We start from the raw sequence: 18,327 nt of genomic DNA on the forward strand, positions 1-18,327 counted from the left end.
AGACCGTGGGTACTTGGTAAACTCAGGGACAGATGACGTTTGTCTTGCACCACATCCCTGTGCCTCAGAGCCAACCTACAGGCCCCTCCTTTTGTGCTGTGGGTGTTAACCCAGCTCTCCGGCCTTGCGACCATTTTGAACCCTGATTCTGAAATCACAGGGCTTTGGAGCAGCAGCATGCGAAAGGACAGGGACAGCTGGGCTGGGGAGGGAAGCAAATGCTTCTGGAGCAAATGGCTTCTCCACGTGTGCTGTCGGGCCAGCCCAGCCCCCTGGTACCCCAGCAGGAGACCAGTTAAGGGCTGCAGAGGAAATGGGTTAGAGGCTCCACAGGCAATGTGTCCCCAGCTGTGCTCACGGCTGAGGAAAGGAAGGGGGACAACAGGGACAGAGGACAGGCAGGGGCCACTGCCTAGTCACTTTATAAACTGATCCTTAGAGACCAGAGAGGAAATGAAGGAGGCCCTGGATGGAAGGGTTGGGAACAGGAGGTGGACAGATCAGGAGAGGAAGGAAGGGGAGGCAGACGCAGGCCGAGGCTCAGGCAGTAACAGTGCTGGGAGAGCACCTGTTGGGGCCGCGGGGAAGGAGGCCTAGTTTCTGGCACCAGCTCTGCCTGGGAACTAACCCTCCTTCCATCTGCTTTCCATTCCCGGGGCCCTTTCTCAACCAACCCTATCTGGGCACATGGAGCAAAACACTCACGGCTTCTGTTTCCTGACTGGTTAAAAATGTGATTGCAATGCCCGTCCTGACACTGTTCAGGGCTGTTGTGAGAGCCACATGGTGGATTAGTAAGAGCGTATAAGCCGCTGTGCAGAGATGTGAAGAAAGAGGAGAGCTGGAATCACATCAGGGTTCAGATCTTGGCTCTGTTGCCCACTAGCTGAGTGATGATGAACAAGTTGCTCACCCGCTTCATGTCTTACTTTTTCCTCCGTGAAATGGGACTAATTGTTTATTAGACAATATTAGAAGCCAGGCACTGGTGGCTCTCGCCTGTAATGCCAGCACTTTGGGAGGCTGAGGCAGGCAGATCACTTGAAGTCAGAAGTTCGAGACCAGCCTAGCCAATATGGTGAAACTCTCTCTCTACTAAAAATACAAAAATTAGCTGGGTGTGGTGGCGTGTTCCTGTAGTCCCAGCTACTCAGGAGGCTGAGCCATGAAAATCACTTGTACCCGGATGGTGGGGGCTGTAGTGAGCCGAGATTGTGCCACTGTACTCCAGCCTGGGCAACAGAGAAAGACTCAGTCTCAAAAAAAAAAAAAAAAAAAAAAAGTTAGAAAATTAATTTTGTTTTATGTGAGAATAGTTTTTTTGATTGTGTAAGACAATGTTTCTATTTTTTAATGAATACGAAAACATTCAGCAATGAGATGTCCCAGTGTCTTTGGATTATCTTAAACCACCTCACAAAAATAGACCAGATGCTGCTTTCACCAGGCCTCTAGCCCTGCATTGCCATGGGGATTCTTGGAGGGAAGAAGCTGTACCTGCTTGACGTACACGTTAACATCTTCCTAATTTCATAAAAGTTGTGTGAGGTGTGCTGGGTGGTGGAAGGGGTGAGAAGGAGAAAGCAGAGTGCCTTTGGGGGCAGTTGGAACAGAGAGGAAGAGATTTCCCTGAGTTTAGGGATAGGTCAGAGGTCACTAGGTACCTGGGAGAAGAACAGTCTGGAGACAGCAGGCCAGGACCCCAGAGCGTATAGGACTGGAGAGCTATTGCTGACTGCACAGGCCCACAGAAGGCTTGGATGACGAGCAGGCCAACCACCACCACGATGGACCAGCAGTTAGAGGCCTTCCCTTGGTTTCGTTCCTCCTAAATTTCTTAGTCAATTTGTGAGGCTATACTAGAATACCTGAGGCTGGGTAATTTATAAAGAACAGAAATTTATTTTCTCACAGTTCTGGAAGCTGGGAAGTCCAAGACCAGGGCTCCAGCAGGTTCGGTGTCTGCTGAGGGCTGCTGTCTTCCAAGATGGTGCCTCCAGAGGAGGCATCCTCCAGAGGAGACGAAGGCCACGTCCCCACATAGTGGAAGGCAGCAGGGCAAAAAGGGATGAACTCCCTCTGTCAAGCCCTTTTATAAGGGCAGCTACTCTCATTCACAGGGGAGGAGCCCTCATGGCCTAACCACCTCTTGGAGACCCCATCTCTTAATACTACCACATTGGCAATACCTGAATTTTGGGGACACATTAAAAACATAGCAATAAGCCCCCGGGTTCTGGTGGGACACTGGAGAAAAGGCAGGAGCCCCAGGAATGAACTCAACTCTACTTGATTTTAGTGAAATAGAGAAATGGGCATTTTTGTGCACCTAAGTTTGTAGAGTAAGAGTCACACCTTCTACACCACTACTATTATTGTTGTTAGCATTGTTGTTGTTGCTGTTTCCTGGGCTGTGACACTAGTTCTCAGTGCATCTGAGCGCCATCTGATATGAGCAAAGTGCTCAGGACAGCTGCAGTTCCTTCCCCCAGGAAAGCGTCCTAGCACTTCAGTTCCCAGGCTCTCCCTGGGTTCTGCCCCATCTGGCAATGGTGCTGCTACCAGGCTGGGAATGACAGTATAGGGAGAGTTCTCTGTAGCTGAAGGTCTGGTTGGAGGGCTCCGGTAGGAGTCTGTCTGGACCCAGTACAGGGGATGCCCACCAGGCCAGCCGTAGCCTTCAAGGGTGAGCCAGACTTTCGAGGTCTGTGGGGGAAGCCAGGGACCAGGGAAACTTCTAGTTGCTCTCTCCATCTTCAGGCTTGTCACCTCCCTTCTACCCCCTCCCAGTGCCCTCCACCCAACCTGGCTAGATTCTCCAAGTTCCCTGGCTGGGGAGCAGGAAGGAGTGGGGAGTTTCCATAATGTGTCTGTAGCGCTCCAGGGCGAGGCTTGGCAACTGGAAATTGTCAGCCGTCTCCTTGGCGACCATCAGCCAAATAATTCTGGGAATGGAGGAGGGAAGGGAGCTCTCAGCAGGGCGGCCAAGAGACGCAGCCCTCACTTCCCAGAAAAGTTCAATTCCTCACTACCTATGTCAACTGGGGTTCAGTCAGGAGACAGAAACCACACACCAGTTAGTTCGAAAAGAGAATTCAGCATAAGGAACTGATTATGAGGTATGAAGTTGTTAATTAGGTAAGGAGAGGGTAAGGAGAGGGTAAGGAGAGAGAAGAGTAAGGTTTCCTGGGGGTTGCAACTGGAGGAGCAGCTACCACTCCAGGGCTGGAGAACCCTAAGGAAGAGTTTTAAAGGAGGGTTCCAGAGCCTGTGACCCAGACATCTGAGGAGGGGGCTCAACTCAGTGGGAGCTGGGGTCTCTGGGTGTGAAGGAAGGACTCCTGCACCCAGACCTCTGTGGAAGGGGCACCTGCCAGCTGGTGCTGGGGTCTCTCAGGTAGGGGTGCAGGGCTGGGGTGGGGGGATGATGAAGCTGCAAGTGTTGGAAACACTGCAAACTGGACCAGGTGCTGCTCCAGGAGGGGCCTGCTGTTCCTGGGGTGAAGATGTGTTGCTGGGGTGCCCTAACAGGGAACACACCTATGCAAACAGGAAGGAGCCTGTCCAGACTTCCTGTCCTGCCTGCAGCCTCCCTCTAGTGACGGGCAAAGCAGAAATGGAGTTGGTATGGTCCAAGCCCAACATTGCAAAACTGACTATAGAAGATACAGGTCCAGAGCTGAGAAATAAGAACCTTGTTACCGCAGTGCTGGAAGTTCTGGTCTTTCAGCCTTGTCGTTAGTGGTAAGAGCAATGCTGAATGCATAGTGGGTGCTCATCTAATATTGTTGTCTGGTCACTGCCTCTGCTGATTCCTGAAAAGGCACCTGGGCAGGTAAGGAACGGGCCCATCCCTCCCCTTCTTGGCTTTATTCTGGCCTGTTTTGAAGTTACTGACATTCACAGGCTCTGACAGCTGGAAGGAATTTTTATAATGGTAATGATGAAAACAACAGCAGTGAAGAAATATTATAAGTGGCCTAAGGAAAACTATAAAATTACTGGCATCAAATCGTACATTAAAAGTACAGGACAAGATAAATAGCCCCGTGGGGCAGAAATAGAACAAAGTTCAGAAATTTATCCCTGTGCGCATGGATTATAGTGTACAATAAAGGTGGTATTTCAAACCAGTGGATTCAACTATGGTTTCTTTAATAAATTGTATAGGCACAGTTGGCTCTATGTCTGAATGAAAAAAAAAAAAAAGGTTAAGATCTCTACCTCATTAAATTATTAAAATGAAATTTCAGAGAGTTGAAAGTTTTAAATGTAACTTTAAAACAGTTTCATGAGCAAAAATATTAGGAGACTATATGATCTACAGTTTGAAGAGATTTTTCTAAATAAAATAGAAAATCCAGAAGCTACAGAGGAAAAGAGAGACATAAGATGCTTAAATTTTAGAAAGATAAAATATACCACTGGGATCATGAGGTCGGGAGTTCAAGTCCAGCCTGGCCCACATAGTGAAACCCCATCTCTATTAAAAATACAAAAATTAGCCAGGCATGGTGGCACGTGCCTGTAATCCCAGCTACTCGGGAGGCTGAGGCAGGAGAATTGCTCGAACCCAGGAGGTGGAGGTTGCAGTGAGCCGAGATTTCGCCACTACACTCCAGCTTGGCCAACAGAGTGAGACTTTATATTACAAAAAAAAAAAAAAAAAGATATTGCTGGGTGCAGTGGCTGTGGCTCACACCTGTAATCTCAGCACTTTGGGAGACCAAGGTGGGCAGATCGCTTGAGCTCATGAGTTCGAGACTAGCCTGGGGAACACGGCAAAACCCTGCCTCTACAAAAAATTCAAAAATTAGCCAGGCATGGTGGCGCACGCCTGTAGTCCCAGCTACTCGGGAGGCTGAGGTAGGAGGATGGCGTGAACCCAGGAGATCAAGGCTGCAGTGAGCTGTGATCACACCACTGCACTCCAGCCTGGGCAACAGAGAGACTTTGTCTCAAAATACAAAACAAAACAAAACAAAACCCAGAAAGATAAAAGATACCATATGTAAAGTCAAAAGACAAACTATACACTGGAGAAAATATTTCAATATGTACCACCAATAACAAGTTAATTTCTGGTACACAAAAATCCTGTCTGTCAATAAGAAAGAAAAATAACTAGTAGAAAAATAGGCAAAAGATAGAAATAGGTGATTCATGGAAGAGAAAAATCCAAATGGACAATACATTTATGGAAAGATGCTGAACCTCACTAAGAGTCAAGGAAATGCAAATTTTAGAGATGGGATACTGCTTTTCATTTATCAGAATAGCATAACTTAGTAAGAATGATCATACCGAGAGCTGGAGAAGATGAGGGAGAAACCACCTTTAATCACAGCTGGTGGATATGTGAATTACCCCAGACTTTTCAGAAAGGGATCAGGTAAAATATACGAAAATTAAAAATATACATCTCTTTGACTGAGCTATGTAATTTTTAGAAATTATACTATAGGGGAAAAAAGCAAGCTTTAGTATTTGAGGATATGCATACAAAAATGTAGCATTTTTTTTTGTATTGGCAAAACCATTAGTATTGATTGAATGATATATATATACCCATATAATGTAATGTTATACAACTTTTTTTTTGTTGTTGTTGTTGAGACGGAGTCTCGCTCTGTCGCCCAGGCTGGAGTGCAGTGGCCGGATCTCAGCTCACTGCAAGCTCCGCCTCCCGGGTTCACGCCATTCTCCTGCCTCAGCCTCCAGAGTAGCTGGGACTACAGGCGCCCGCCACCTCGCCCGGCTAGTTTTTTGTATTTTTAGTAGAGACAGGGTTTCACCGTGTTAGCCAGGATGGTCTCGTTCTCCTGACCTCGTGATCCGCCCGTCTCGGCCTCCCAAAGTGCTGGGATTACAGGCTTGAGCCACCGCGCCCGGCCGTTATACAACTTTTAAAACAATACATTACAGAAAGACAAACGTTCTAGGATTCCACTTAGATGAGATACCTAGAGCAGTCAAAACCACAGAGACAGAAAGTGGAAGGGTGGTTACCAGGGGCTAGAGAGGGAGGGAAATGGGGAGTTGTTTCATGGGTATAGAATTGCAGTTTTGGAAGAGAAAAAGTGCCGGAGATGGGGTCCACAACAATGTGAATATACTTAACATGACCGAACTGTACACCTGAAAATGGTTAAGATTGTACATTTTATGTTATGTGCATTTTACCATGATTTTTAAAAAAGAATAAATTAGAGGGATTTCCACAATGTTTTGTTAGGTGAGAAAAGCAATCTGCAGAGAAATCTATGTGGTATTTGTAAAATAAATGACGATAAAGGTAAATAAACGCCTGCTGGGTAATCCAGACCTGCCTGGCCGCGCCCCGAGTCCTCCAACTCCAGAGCACTCTCCAGGCTGGCCCAGGCCTAGGGCTCCGGGCAGGGGCTGGTGTTGAACTAAGCTTACTGGCTTTGCCAGCCCTAGGTGGCAAAGCACCCTTTAAACAAACTTCTGCCCTGGTGTTCTCCATCTCGACTCTCCTCCCCCAAACACTAGGCCCCCACAGGTTCTGGCACAGCCAGCCAAGTCCCACAGCTGTTTCTAATATTCTGCACAAACTTTATTGAAATGAGAAGCCCCGTTTATCATCCTTCAGGCCCCTGCTCCTCCTGATTAGGTACAGATGACCTGACAGTCAGTGGGGCCTGAGCCAGCAATCAAAGAGGAGATTGTTCTGAGCCAGGAGGTGAGAGGGGCAGAGGCCTGGGAAGCCAAGCTGGGTCCAAGGAGACTTGGGCCAGCCAGGAGGAGATGGGGGAGATTCTCAAGCTGGGGGAAGGAAGGGAGGGCAGGGCTGAGTAAATTATTCAAGGACCCCTGGTTTGCTCATCTTCTCTGGCCATATATTCTCTCTGGCCTCCAAGCCTCCTTCAAAAGGCTTAAATTCTATGCCAGAAACATCTCCCCATCTCCAATCTCCAAACTCAGCCCCCATTTTGCTTTACTTTCATCTCTCAACAATACCAGGAAACCTCTCTGGATGTAATAAAAAGAAAGGGCACCTATCTACCCTAGGCCTCTCCATAATGCTACTCTTCCTAGAGCTACAGAATCAAAACTCAAATACTGAAAACAACCTAGAAATCACCTAAGTGTCAATCCTACAGCTCCTTCTACAGCATCCCTGACCAATGGCTCTTCCAGTCTATGCCTGAGCATTCTAAACTGTGCTGTCCAATATGGTAGCCTCTAGCCACATGTGGCTATTTAAAATCAAATTAAAATTTCATTTTTTTGGTCACATAGCCACGTTTAAACTGCTCAATGCATGTGTTAGATGATGTGTCGAGAAATATGAAGGGTCATGTATTTTACCACAGTTGCAAACTAACAAGTTAGTCTGACCATTTCATGGATGCTAGCAGAAGACATGAGACTCCTGGGTCAGAGACAAAGAACTTTATTATTTATAGCAATATCAGTAACCAGAGTATCAGCATTTTCTTGCTCCAGTTTCCTGAGCTCCAATTCCCACAGGGCAACATGAATGAGGCCAAACGCTACCCACACATACAGTGGGTTGCCATACAAGAAAGGAACCCTGAGTTTAGGAAACCTGGTTCTTTTGCAATGTGCAGTGAGCATCTACCCTTTGTGCTGGAGGAATACATTGTCTTCCAAGACTGCTGGTTACATATTAACACAAAAATCCTTGAAAGGTGTCCAGAACAAAGGCAGTGCCTCTGCTTACAAAATGTGTAGAAATGTGGCCGGGCGTGGTGGCTCACGCTTGTACTGCCAGCACTTTGGGAGGCCGAAGAGGGCAGATCATTTGAGGTCAGGAGTTCAAGACCAGCCTGACCAACATAGTGAAACCTCGTCTCTACCAAAAAATACAAAAATCAGCTGGGCATGGTGGCCTGCGCCTGTAATCCCAGCTATTCGGAAAGCTGAGGCAGCCCTAGGCCTGGGCCAGCCTGGAGAGTGCTCTGGAGTTGGAGGACTCGGGGCGTGGCCAGGCAGGTCTGGATTACCCACCAGGCGTTTATTTACCTTTATCGTCATTTATTTTACAAATACCACTTGAACCCAGGAAGTGAAGGTTGCAGTGAGCCAAGATTGTGCCACTGTACTCCAGCCTATGCGACAGAGTGAGACTCGGCCTAAAAAAAAATAAAAAATATGTAGAAATGCACAAGACCCATGGGGAATTGTCTCCCAACACAGTGTGGATATGAAACATTGCCATCATTGCAGAAAGTTCTACTGGAGAGCAGTGCTCTAGGGAATGTGGAACTCACTTATTTGCCAGGTCCTTTCCACCATTTCTGAATCCTGGCCCGAGGAGTCACAGCAAAATAAGCAAGCACTGCCACTTTGTTGCAGGAAAGAGGTCTTGATCCAGACCCCAAGAGAGGGTTCTTGGATCTCATGCAAGAAAGAAAAGCAAAGTGCAAAGCAAAAGCAAGTTTATTTAAAAAGCAAGAAGTAGAAGAAGGAGTACTCCAGAGACAGAGCAGCCTGAGGGCTGCTGGTTGCCCATTTTTATGATTATTTCTTGATAATATGCTAAACAAGGGGTGGATTATTCATGCCTCCCCTTTTTAGACCATATAAGGTAACTTCCTGACGTTGCCATGGCATTTGTAAACTGTTATGGTGCTGATGGGAGTGTAGCAGTGAGGACGACCAGAGGTCACTCTTGTGGCCATCTTGGTTTTGGTGTGTTATGGCCAACTTCTTTACTGCAACCTGTTTTATCAGGTCTTTATGACCTGTATCTTGTGGTGACCTCCTACCTCATCCTGTGACTTAGAATGCGTTAACCATCTGGGAATGAAGCCTGGTAGGTCTCAGCCTCATTTTACCCAGCTCCTATTTGAGGCAGAGTTGCTGTGGTTCAAACACCTCTGACAGCTTTGCATGCTCATGTGTAAATTTCAAGGTGTTTTCCTTGAGGCAGATGTTCATCACGTTATAATCACTGTCTTTCTGAACTCAGCCATGAAAGGCTGAGTCTGATTTCATGTGCTCTGTCCTCATAATGACACTGTGAGAAGAGGAGGTCAGAGTAATCCAGGAGGGGCAAATGGTTCTGGCAAAGGCCCAGAGGTGGGGTGAGCAGGGTGTGGCTGCAGGGTCTGGGAGGCACACAGGTGAAATGACCAGGACACTCTGAAGTGGTCACTCTAGCAAAGCGGCTCCCAACCTTAACAGGCATCAGGACCACAGAAGAGTTTGAGGGAGAGATTGCTGAGCCCCACCCCGAGAGCTTCCGATTCACAGGTCTGCGGTGGGGCCTGAGAATCTGCATTTCTAAGAAGTTCACAGGTGCTGCTGCACTGCTGCTGCTGATCTGGGGACCACATCGTGGGAACTGCTGCCCTAGTGTGAGAGATGCACTTTGGGCAGCATGCTAGTGACGCGTGGATGGACGATTCTTTTATTTGTTTTAATGCATACTGGAAAAATGCAACTAGCACATCAAACTATATTTTTAAACAATGAGTAGATTTAAGAATATATTTATATTTTTATATAAACATATTTTTAATATTTTTAAACAATGAGTAGATTTAAGAATATATTTACATATACATGTAGCTGTATGTAGTATGAAGATTGGCGAAGATGGTGATGGTGCTACGGGAATGATTGAGGTTTGGGCAGTACTGAGACAGGAAAGGGCCAAAAATGGGATTCAGACAGGCCCCAGTCAAATTCTACTTCCACTGTGTGATGGCAGATCCAGCCTCGCAGCTTTCTTGTTTATAAAATGGCATTACTACATTTCCATGAGTGTTTTTCAGGATGTGTGAGGATCAACTAACAACTAACTAGCTCCTTCCTTCCTTTCCATCCTTCCCCAGGAGGAAGGCATAGTCCCTTCCCTTGGACTATTCTCATTCTAGGCAACAGGCTCTGTCACCTTTAAATGCCAAGAAATTGTGAGGGGCTATGGGAATCCCAGGTCCCCACCCTTAAAACAGAAACCACCCCTCCCTCTGGTTGAAGCCTGAGGATTCTGGAAGGGGAAGCAGGCTTGGGCTGGGGAGCAGAGGGTCCCGCAACTGTCCCCCGGATGGGCAGGCACAGACCCTGGGCCCCCAGCTTGTCTACCTCCCCGGGCTCAGGCTGCACAGTGCAGTCCTGTGGGGCAGCAGTGCCTTTTCTAATCTTGCTGCCTTAGGTTAATATCAAAGCTGCTTGGCGAATCCTGTGCCCATGTGAGGTGGGTGGACCTGGGTCTGGCCTAGAGAATCCATCCAGGACTGAATCCACGTTCCTTTTTTCAGGGGCAGTAGGCCCCGTCACAGGGCCTAGTCTGAATGGTAGTGGGAGAGCAGCAAAGAAAACAAATGACTTAACAAGGAAAATTAAAATATTCTTGGGATCATCAGCATGGAGAAACTTCTCTGGAGGCGCCCTCCAGAAAGCTCAAACTCCAAGCAACTGGTCTTGCTCCGGTCCAAAGGACTACTAAGGGGAGGGGTGACGATGGGAGACAGGCAGCATTTTAAGTGAACCCCTAAATCCATGATTTTGGCGGAGCCCTGTAAACTCGAGCGGTGTTTCCATCACACCATTCATTCCACAGGGCTTTCTGCTCCCTGCCCTCCTCATTTTAATGATCTCAGACAGACATAAAAATGGCTGAGCTCAGCATAAGTGACTGAGACATGAACATTGCCTCAGGGTCCCCGTGGACCCCAGCTGGGTACCATGCCGCCCTAGGTTCTACTTTGACAGGATAAAGTGAACTCATATATTCAGTTGTTTTAAGTGAGCTAACGCTAGGCAGTGCCAGAGGACGAAGACATAAATCTTTCCTAGAGCTCAGAGTCACTGCCAAACACCTTGGATAAAACTTTCTGCTTGTTCAAGATGGTTTTTCCTCCCCTCTAAAAATGAGGAGAGGAAAAGTACTAAAAAATCTAAGGGGCTGGGGGAGGGTGTTAGCAGATTCTGGGAATGACAAACTTGTCAACGCTTTGGCCTCATAAAAATTCTTTTAGTAAGAAAGGCAAACTTTTAAATTGATTTTTCTTACCGCTCTTAGTGGGTGCCGAGGGTGTCACTGGTCACCTGGTCTGCCTGTGTGTTAGCCCTGGCTGGGGAATGAAGGCTTTTCTTATATCTCTGCAGGATGCATTTGCATCAGAGGTGGGACAGCTTGTTACATATCACCCTCGGCTGTGATCATAGCCTCAGATGCTTCTCAACTGGAGCAAACTCAAGCAAGCTGTTTGAAAACATTTTGAAAACCTCCCAGCCAGAAGGAAACCTTGTTCTAACAGTACAGAGCAGTTCAAGGAAGAGGCAATGAGTGGTGTGCCCCACATGGCCTCCGTGTGGCTTGAAATGAACTCCTTTTTTCTCTTTTGCTGATTTTCTTTGCAGTTTTTATTCTTTGCAAACACTTTATAGCAACAAACACGTGAAAGTAAGTCACCCACCCTCTTATCAGCCCTAAAATTTGTCAAATGGCTTTGTGTTTCTAAGTTTCTTGCCTATACACATACCTTTTATTTTTATTTTTTTATTTTGTGAGACCAAGTCTCACTCTGTTGCCCAAGTTGGAGTGCAGTGGCGTGATCTTGGCTCACTGCAACCTCCGTCTCCCTGGATCAAGCAATTCTCATGCCTCAGCCTCCCGAGTAGATGGGACTACAGGCATGTGCCACCATGCCCAGCTAATTTTTGTATTTTTAGCAGACAAGGGGTTTCATCATGTTGGCCAGGGTGGTCTTGAACTCCTGACCTCTGGTGATCCACCTGACTCGGCCTCCCAAAGTGCTGGGGTTACAGGCATGAGCCACTGCACCTGGCCTGTACACATAGCTTTAAAGCATAACTGTGACCAGGATTCTAGCACCCCCTAACCCCACTCTCCTTTTTTTCAGCCAAGAATCCTCACCTAGATCCGTGATCTAAAACTTTGCTACTCAAAGTGTGGTCTGGAAACTAGTGGCAGCACCATCCCAGACTTACTAAGCCAGAAATCTGCAGGTGAACGAGATCCCCAGTGGATCATATTTATGTTAAAGTTTGAGATAGAGTGCTCTAAAACAGAGATCCCCAACCTTTCTGGCACCAGGGACTGGTTTTGTGGGAGACAATTTTTCCACAGACAGGGGTGTGGGGGGAATGGCTTTGGGATGATTCAGGTGCATTACATTTATTGTGCACTTTAATTTCTATTATTACATTGTAATATAGAATGAAATAATTATACAACTCATCATAATGTAGACTCAGTGGGAGCCCTGAGCTTGGTTTTTTGCAACTAGATGGTCCTATCTTGAGGTGATGGGAGACAGCGACAGATCATCAGCATTAGATTCTCATAAGGAGCACGCAACCCAGAGCCCTCGCATGTGCAGTTCACGATAGGGTTTGTGCTCATATAGGAATCGAATGGCGCTGCTGATCTGACAGGAGGCAGCGCTCAGGTGGTAATGTGAGTGATAGGGAGTGGCTGTAAATACAGACGAAGCTTCGCTCGCTCACCTGCCACAAACCTCCTGCTGGGCAGCCCGGTACCGGTCAGTGATCCGGGGGCTGGGAACCCCTGCTGTAAAACACATTAGCTAAGACAAAACTCTACCACAAATTGGGGTTACACAATTTCCTCCTTCCCTCCCTCTTCCCATAGTTGTGGAACATCTGGGGAGTGCTAGGAACTGGGTTGGGTGCTGGGCCTGACAGAGAGCCAGGTCCAAATGGTCTCTACCTTCAAGCCATTTAGGCCTGTCAGAGGCTGAAGCATGATAGCACTGTGGTGTCAGGGAGGAATAGGACTGAAGAGCTGTTAGAATCCTGGGGAGGTGGGGCCAGGGCAGGTGAAGTGGCTTTGTCCATGGCCACAGAGCAGGTTCATGGGCAGGCAGGACTCGAGCCCAAGCTTCCTCCTGTCACGTGCACTCGCTCTTGACTGGCAGAATTCGGACCCTTGGCAGACAAGTTGGCATATGGGGATGCACAGAAATGAAATGCCCGAGGTTGCTGCCAGGTCCTCCTCCGTCAGGCAAGCCCCTGGAGACCACCTCAGCGCCCACCCTCCCTGCCTCTCCCCTCGGCTAGCACAGCCTCTTGCTCAGGTGTCTAAGGGGCTTTGCTCCTAGCATATCTCCTGACCTTTTTGAGACAAGGAAGATCTAGCACGTGATTCAAAACTGTAAAGAAATCTATTCTCCACAAAGTAATGTATGCACTGAATACATTAATGCCAAATGGATGCCATCAAATAAAATATCAGAGGAACTTTTGGAAATTGGTTAAATGGATCCAAAACTGATCTTGAGGAATAAACTGGTAATGACATTTTTTCAAATATGAGAGATAATGAAAACAGCCAGGAGGGGGAGCAAGTCCTTAAACTAAAACACATTGTATAACAATAATACACAAAACTGTGGTGTTGGCCCAAGAATAAACTGGAATTAAGTAGATACCCAGAATCTTGTTTTATGTGTTTTGAGGTATGTAGAAATTTAATATAAGGGAGATATAAGAATAGGAAATAGAGGTTTCTCAGTGATATACCTCACACCAGAACAAATTACAGATGGACTAAAGCTGAGTATCTTTTTTTTTTTTTTTTTTGAGGCGGAGTCTCGCTCTGTCGCCCGGACTGGAGTCCAGTGGCCAGATCGCTGAGTATCTTTTTAAAGAAAAAAATCACAAGAACTAAAAATAAAATTAAACATGTTTTCTAGAGCAGTGCTAATATTCTAGAACCAGTAGAGAATCAATTATTGATATATTTCATTACAAAAAATTAAATAATTTTGTGTGAAACAACTATAACACATTTTAAAATGCAGTCAGACTGAGACAGACAATATGTTGTCAGTAAAATAGAAGGTTAATGTCTTTATTTTATTTGGAAACAGAAATTCACACATATATTTCACACAACTGGACAAAGAAAACATTAACATCTCACAAGATAAAAGGGCAAAGAACACTACAGATGCTTTTCAAATGATGAACCACTTTAAAAAATACAATCTTGTTTGTTCGAAGAGAAACATAAACCAAAAAAGTTACCAAGCAATTTTAAAATGAAAATATCCCTTGCTGGTCAAGGTGAGGTGAATTTGGTGTGAAACTATGTATTAGTACAGCCACAGTCTATTGAATGCAATGTAGCCCTAACAGAATCTGCTAAAATGCTACTAGTTTTTGACCTGGTACTTGCACTTAATGTCTCTAATCTTAAGAAATAATTTGGAATATTGTGCAAGAAGATATTTGCTGCAGTATGATTTATAATTTAAGCTTTGGAAAAATGGACATCCCATAAATGTTTGACAAAGACAGCTACATGCATATTCACTAGATAGGACCATCTGGTCAATTATTATTTTGAAAATATAATCCCAAAGACTGTGTGGCAACATGAAAAAAACACTTGAATGTTTCAAATAAAAAGATATAACACTATAATTAACCACAAATGTTTATATTAAAGTGAACAGGACTGTATCAAGCTGATAATTTTTATGATAAAGTCATTAGATTTTTGATATTTTGCTCTACTTTGTTTGCTGTTTCATTGCTTTTACAATGTGAACATTACATTAAAAATAATCCACATTCAGCATTAGCTTGGTATAAAGAGATGGTCACATGGGGAAGGAACCAATGCATCTGAAAACTAAGACAGGGTGCAATTAGAAGTTAATCACCCCATTTTCATTTGTGGAAAACGATCTTCTTTTGTGCAAAGCTTCTCTGACTCATGTTCCTCCACCTGTGTAGCTATTCTGTGTAGGGTCATGGAAACATGGTATCTCAGAATGGACAGAGTCTCTGAGATCATTTTATTCCAACTCCTGGTAATTCAAGAACCAGAACTACAGCATCTGTTACAAGTAACTATTCATCTTGATTGATTGAATGCTCTCAGGAATGGGGAGTTCACCACCTCATAAAGTGGCCTGCTCAGTCTGTGCCTTCTAAATCATGCCTGAAGCCATTATACATGACTATATTCAGAGGAATGTAACCGAAAGCAGAGATTTCAAGCCATGATCACAAACTAAGGAACTGGAGTGAGGCAGTACCATTCTTTCTAGCAACAGAAAAATATTAAGCTCAAAATAGGAGACCATCCTCATTTATGAAAATTATATTCTAGAAACTGGAATAGAGAAACCCATGGTTATTCTACTGAATATAAATAATTATGGGCAAAGGTTAATTCCCAAAGAGAAATGCTACAGAGAGTTGTCATGCTTCTCTAGAGACTTATTAAAACTTTCAGTTCTTCTGAATACAAGAGGGAGACAGCCCCTCTTCAGAGCTCATTTTTATTGTATCAGAGCCTCTGGCTCTTTCTAACCTCAGCAGAAGTGGAAGTCTGATAAACTGGTAAAGGAGGGCCAGGCAGTTCCAGACATGGGCCCGTGGGACCCTCCGTGGGTTTGCCAAACACAGTGGGACATCTCTTAGGCAAGAATCATCCCAGTTCAAGTGTGTTTTCTGTATTTCACTAGAAGAATCTAAAAGTTTAATGTTTAAAGGGGGATGGAAAATCCACATTAAAAATGGAGAATGGTGCTTCGGCCCCACCCACATTTAAAGCTGATAGTTTGCAAAGCAGTAAGAGAAATCAGCCAATGGCTCAAACAGCATCTCTCCTGGCAGACACCAGGCAACACAGTGAGGGGCAGCGAAGGAGGGTGTGGGAAGTCCAGGCCCATCCTTCGGAGGGACCCAGGTGGCACAGGAAGGTGGCAAGGGATAAGGCAGAACGCCAAGAGTGAAAACACCAACCTGGGGATGTGAGCAGCAGAACAGGAAGAGGAGTCAGCAGACAGAAATGAGAAGGAGAGGCTGGGCGCAGTGACTTACGCCTGTAATCCCAGCACTTTGGGAAACCAAGGCGTGTGGATCACCTGAGGTCAGGAGTTTGAAACCAGCCTGACCAATACGGTGAAACCCCATCTCTACTAAAAAAACATACAAAAATAAGCCAGGCGTGGTGGCATGTGCCTGTAGCCCCAGCTACTCGGGAGGCTGAGACAGGAGAATTGCTTGAACAGGGGAGGCAGAGGTTGTGGTGCCGAGATCATGCCACTGCACTCCAGCCTGGCCAACACCGTGAGACTCCATCTCAAAAAAAAAAGAAAAAAAAAAAGAGAGAGAGAGAGAAGGGAAAATGTCAAATTCTCTCAGCCAGTAAAAGTATAGAAAATGTTGGGGTTGAGTGTCTCTTGGATTCTTTCTAGAGCAAAAAGTTGGATTCCCTGTAGCATAGAACAAGACTGATGATTTCATAGTTTGTGGGTTAATATGATATGAGGGTCTTGGATATACATCATTATTCCCCAGAAGTAATGGAGAGTTGAAGTGAGAGGGTTAGGATTGAAGCGAATCCGACCTTTCTGTTACTCCCTTGGGAAAAGCAGTATGTGCCAGATGGCTGGGCTCCTGAAGACCCTCCTGCAAGGCTGAGCATGATGGGCTGTCTGTACAATGTGGATGAGAACAGAGTAATGGTTCAGAGAGCAAAGTGCAGGCCCATCCCAACAGCTGGACTGTCTCCGCATGGGTTCTCTTTCTAATCTAGGTCCTGACTTGAATCAAAGGGATGGAGACTGAGCCTTTCAAGAGAACCAGGAACCAAGCCAAGGCTTGACAAAACCAGCCTCTCTCTCTCTGGTGTCTGGAAAGGTACTGCTCATCATCCACCGCCCCCATCACTCCTCTAAGATTTTCCACTGTTGGTCATATGTGCAGAGACTGCCAGCAGCTTTCATGGTGACCGAGCTTTGCTGAGGAGGATCAACACTTTCTCATGACCAAAAGCAATAATGTCTCTTGAGAAGCAGCTGTCACACATCCTACCAGACTATGACCAACTCATTTGCCTTTCCTATTATTCATGGTTGCCTTAGATCCAGCACCTAACATCATAGCAGCCGTGTTCCAGGCGAGGTGTTCACTCACCCACTGGAAGTCACAGCCCTGCTCTACGTAATCATGAATTTCAATATGCTAACAGTATTAAGCTGGCCAAGATCAACTTAATGGATTTGGTTTAGTCTTTGGTGCCAAGAAATACACAGCTGATTAACCCAGCTCACAGTTGCACTGAAATCACCTGGTGTTTCCTTGCCTCTGTATCTACTTTGTTCTCAGGCAGGCATTGAGAGAGATGACCTTGGCCAAGCCATGCAGGAAGACAGGAAAATTGCTTACAGCTCTGACAAGGAACCGCACGCTGCAGAAAACAGCCTTTGGATTGTTGACTCACCAAACTAGCCAGTTCGTGTTAATGCAGCTGTGATACAGGATGGCTTTCCTGCCTCCTAGGTGGCGAGACAAAGGGATGTGAGGAGGGGGCAAAGGGGAATGCAGAAAAATGCCCAGTGCATGCAGACCCGTGGGAACAGCTGTCAAACAGAAATTACTGAGGACACTCGTGAGGGTAACTGGTGGAGATCTTACCAGAGTTTAAACTGGAAAGGGAAGTGGTAAAGTTTTATTTAGGACACCCCAAGGCTGAGCTGAGCATGGTGGAAAGTCCAACTCGACTCTCGAATAGTAAGAGAACTAAGTGTCTGGATACACTTACCATGCTCATTCATCTTGTGCCATATAATTGGGGTTCAAAACTAGGATGGAAAACCTCAAAAAAATTATTAGTGAATGAGGAAGTGGCAAAAGAAAAAAAATTTACTCAACAAAGACAAAAGTTCCTTGGATGCCTAGGATGCACCGGGCACTGTGTTAGGGGTATTGAGCGGACAAGAGTGATCACCAGCTTCCAGTCCAGAGAGGAGGACAGATGTAGGATAAGGAGAACCAGGATGGACACCGAGCAGCAGGAGTTCCACGTCTTACAAGTTTTGTCCCCAAGGGCCTTTCTGCCTGAGGGTCTCCCCCCGGACGGCCGTCTTCAGTACCACTGCTCTACCTGTGCTTGTGGCTCCCTTATGGAAGTGGGTATTTCTGGGCTCTGCCCTCGGAGAGTCTGGTTTCATCTGCATGGGGAAGGAAATCTGTATTTTGTTCCCCGGGCTCTCCAAGTAATTATGATGAGCTGCGTCTGGAACACTTCCTCTCATAGACTCAGGTTAGAAAGTTGCTAGGAAGTCCATGCTGAAAAGGCATAGTTGAAGACATCCTGCTCTCCTGTAGTAGATCCTGAGTGTCCTCTCCTCTCGAAGCTGACCTAGATGGTATTAGGGTCCCTCCTCTGTGCTACACTAGTGACCTGGGCCCGCTTGCTTTTGCACAGTCTGTTATCATGCTGGCTTATTCTAGATCTCTGCCATTAGGCTCTGAATTCCAACATGGCAGTTGTATCTCACTCACCTCCTTTTCCCTGGTGTGTAGCATAAAGGGTACACAATA

The sequence above is a fragment of the Rhinopithecus roxellana genome, chromosome 15 (genome assembly GCF_007565055.1).
Source record: "Rhinopithecus roxellana isolate Shanxi Qingling chromosome 15, ASM756505v1, whole genome shotgun sequence".
In the NCBI taxonomy this organism is placed as follows: Eukaryota; Metazoa; Chordata; class Mammalia; order Primates; family Cercopithecidae; genus Rhinopithecus; species Rhinopithecus roxellana.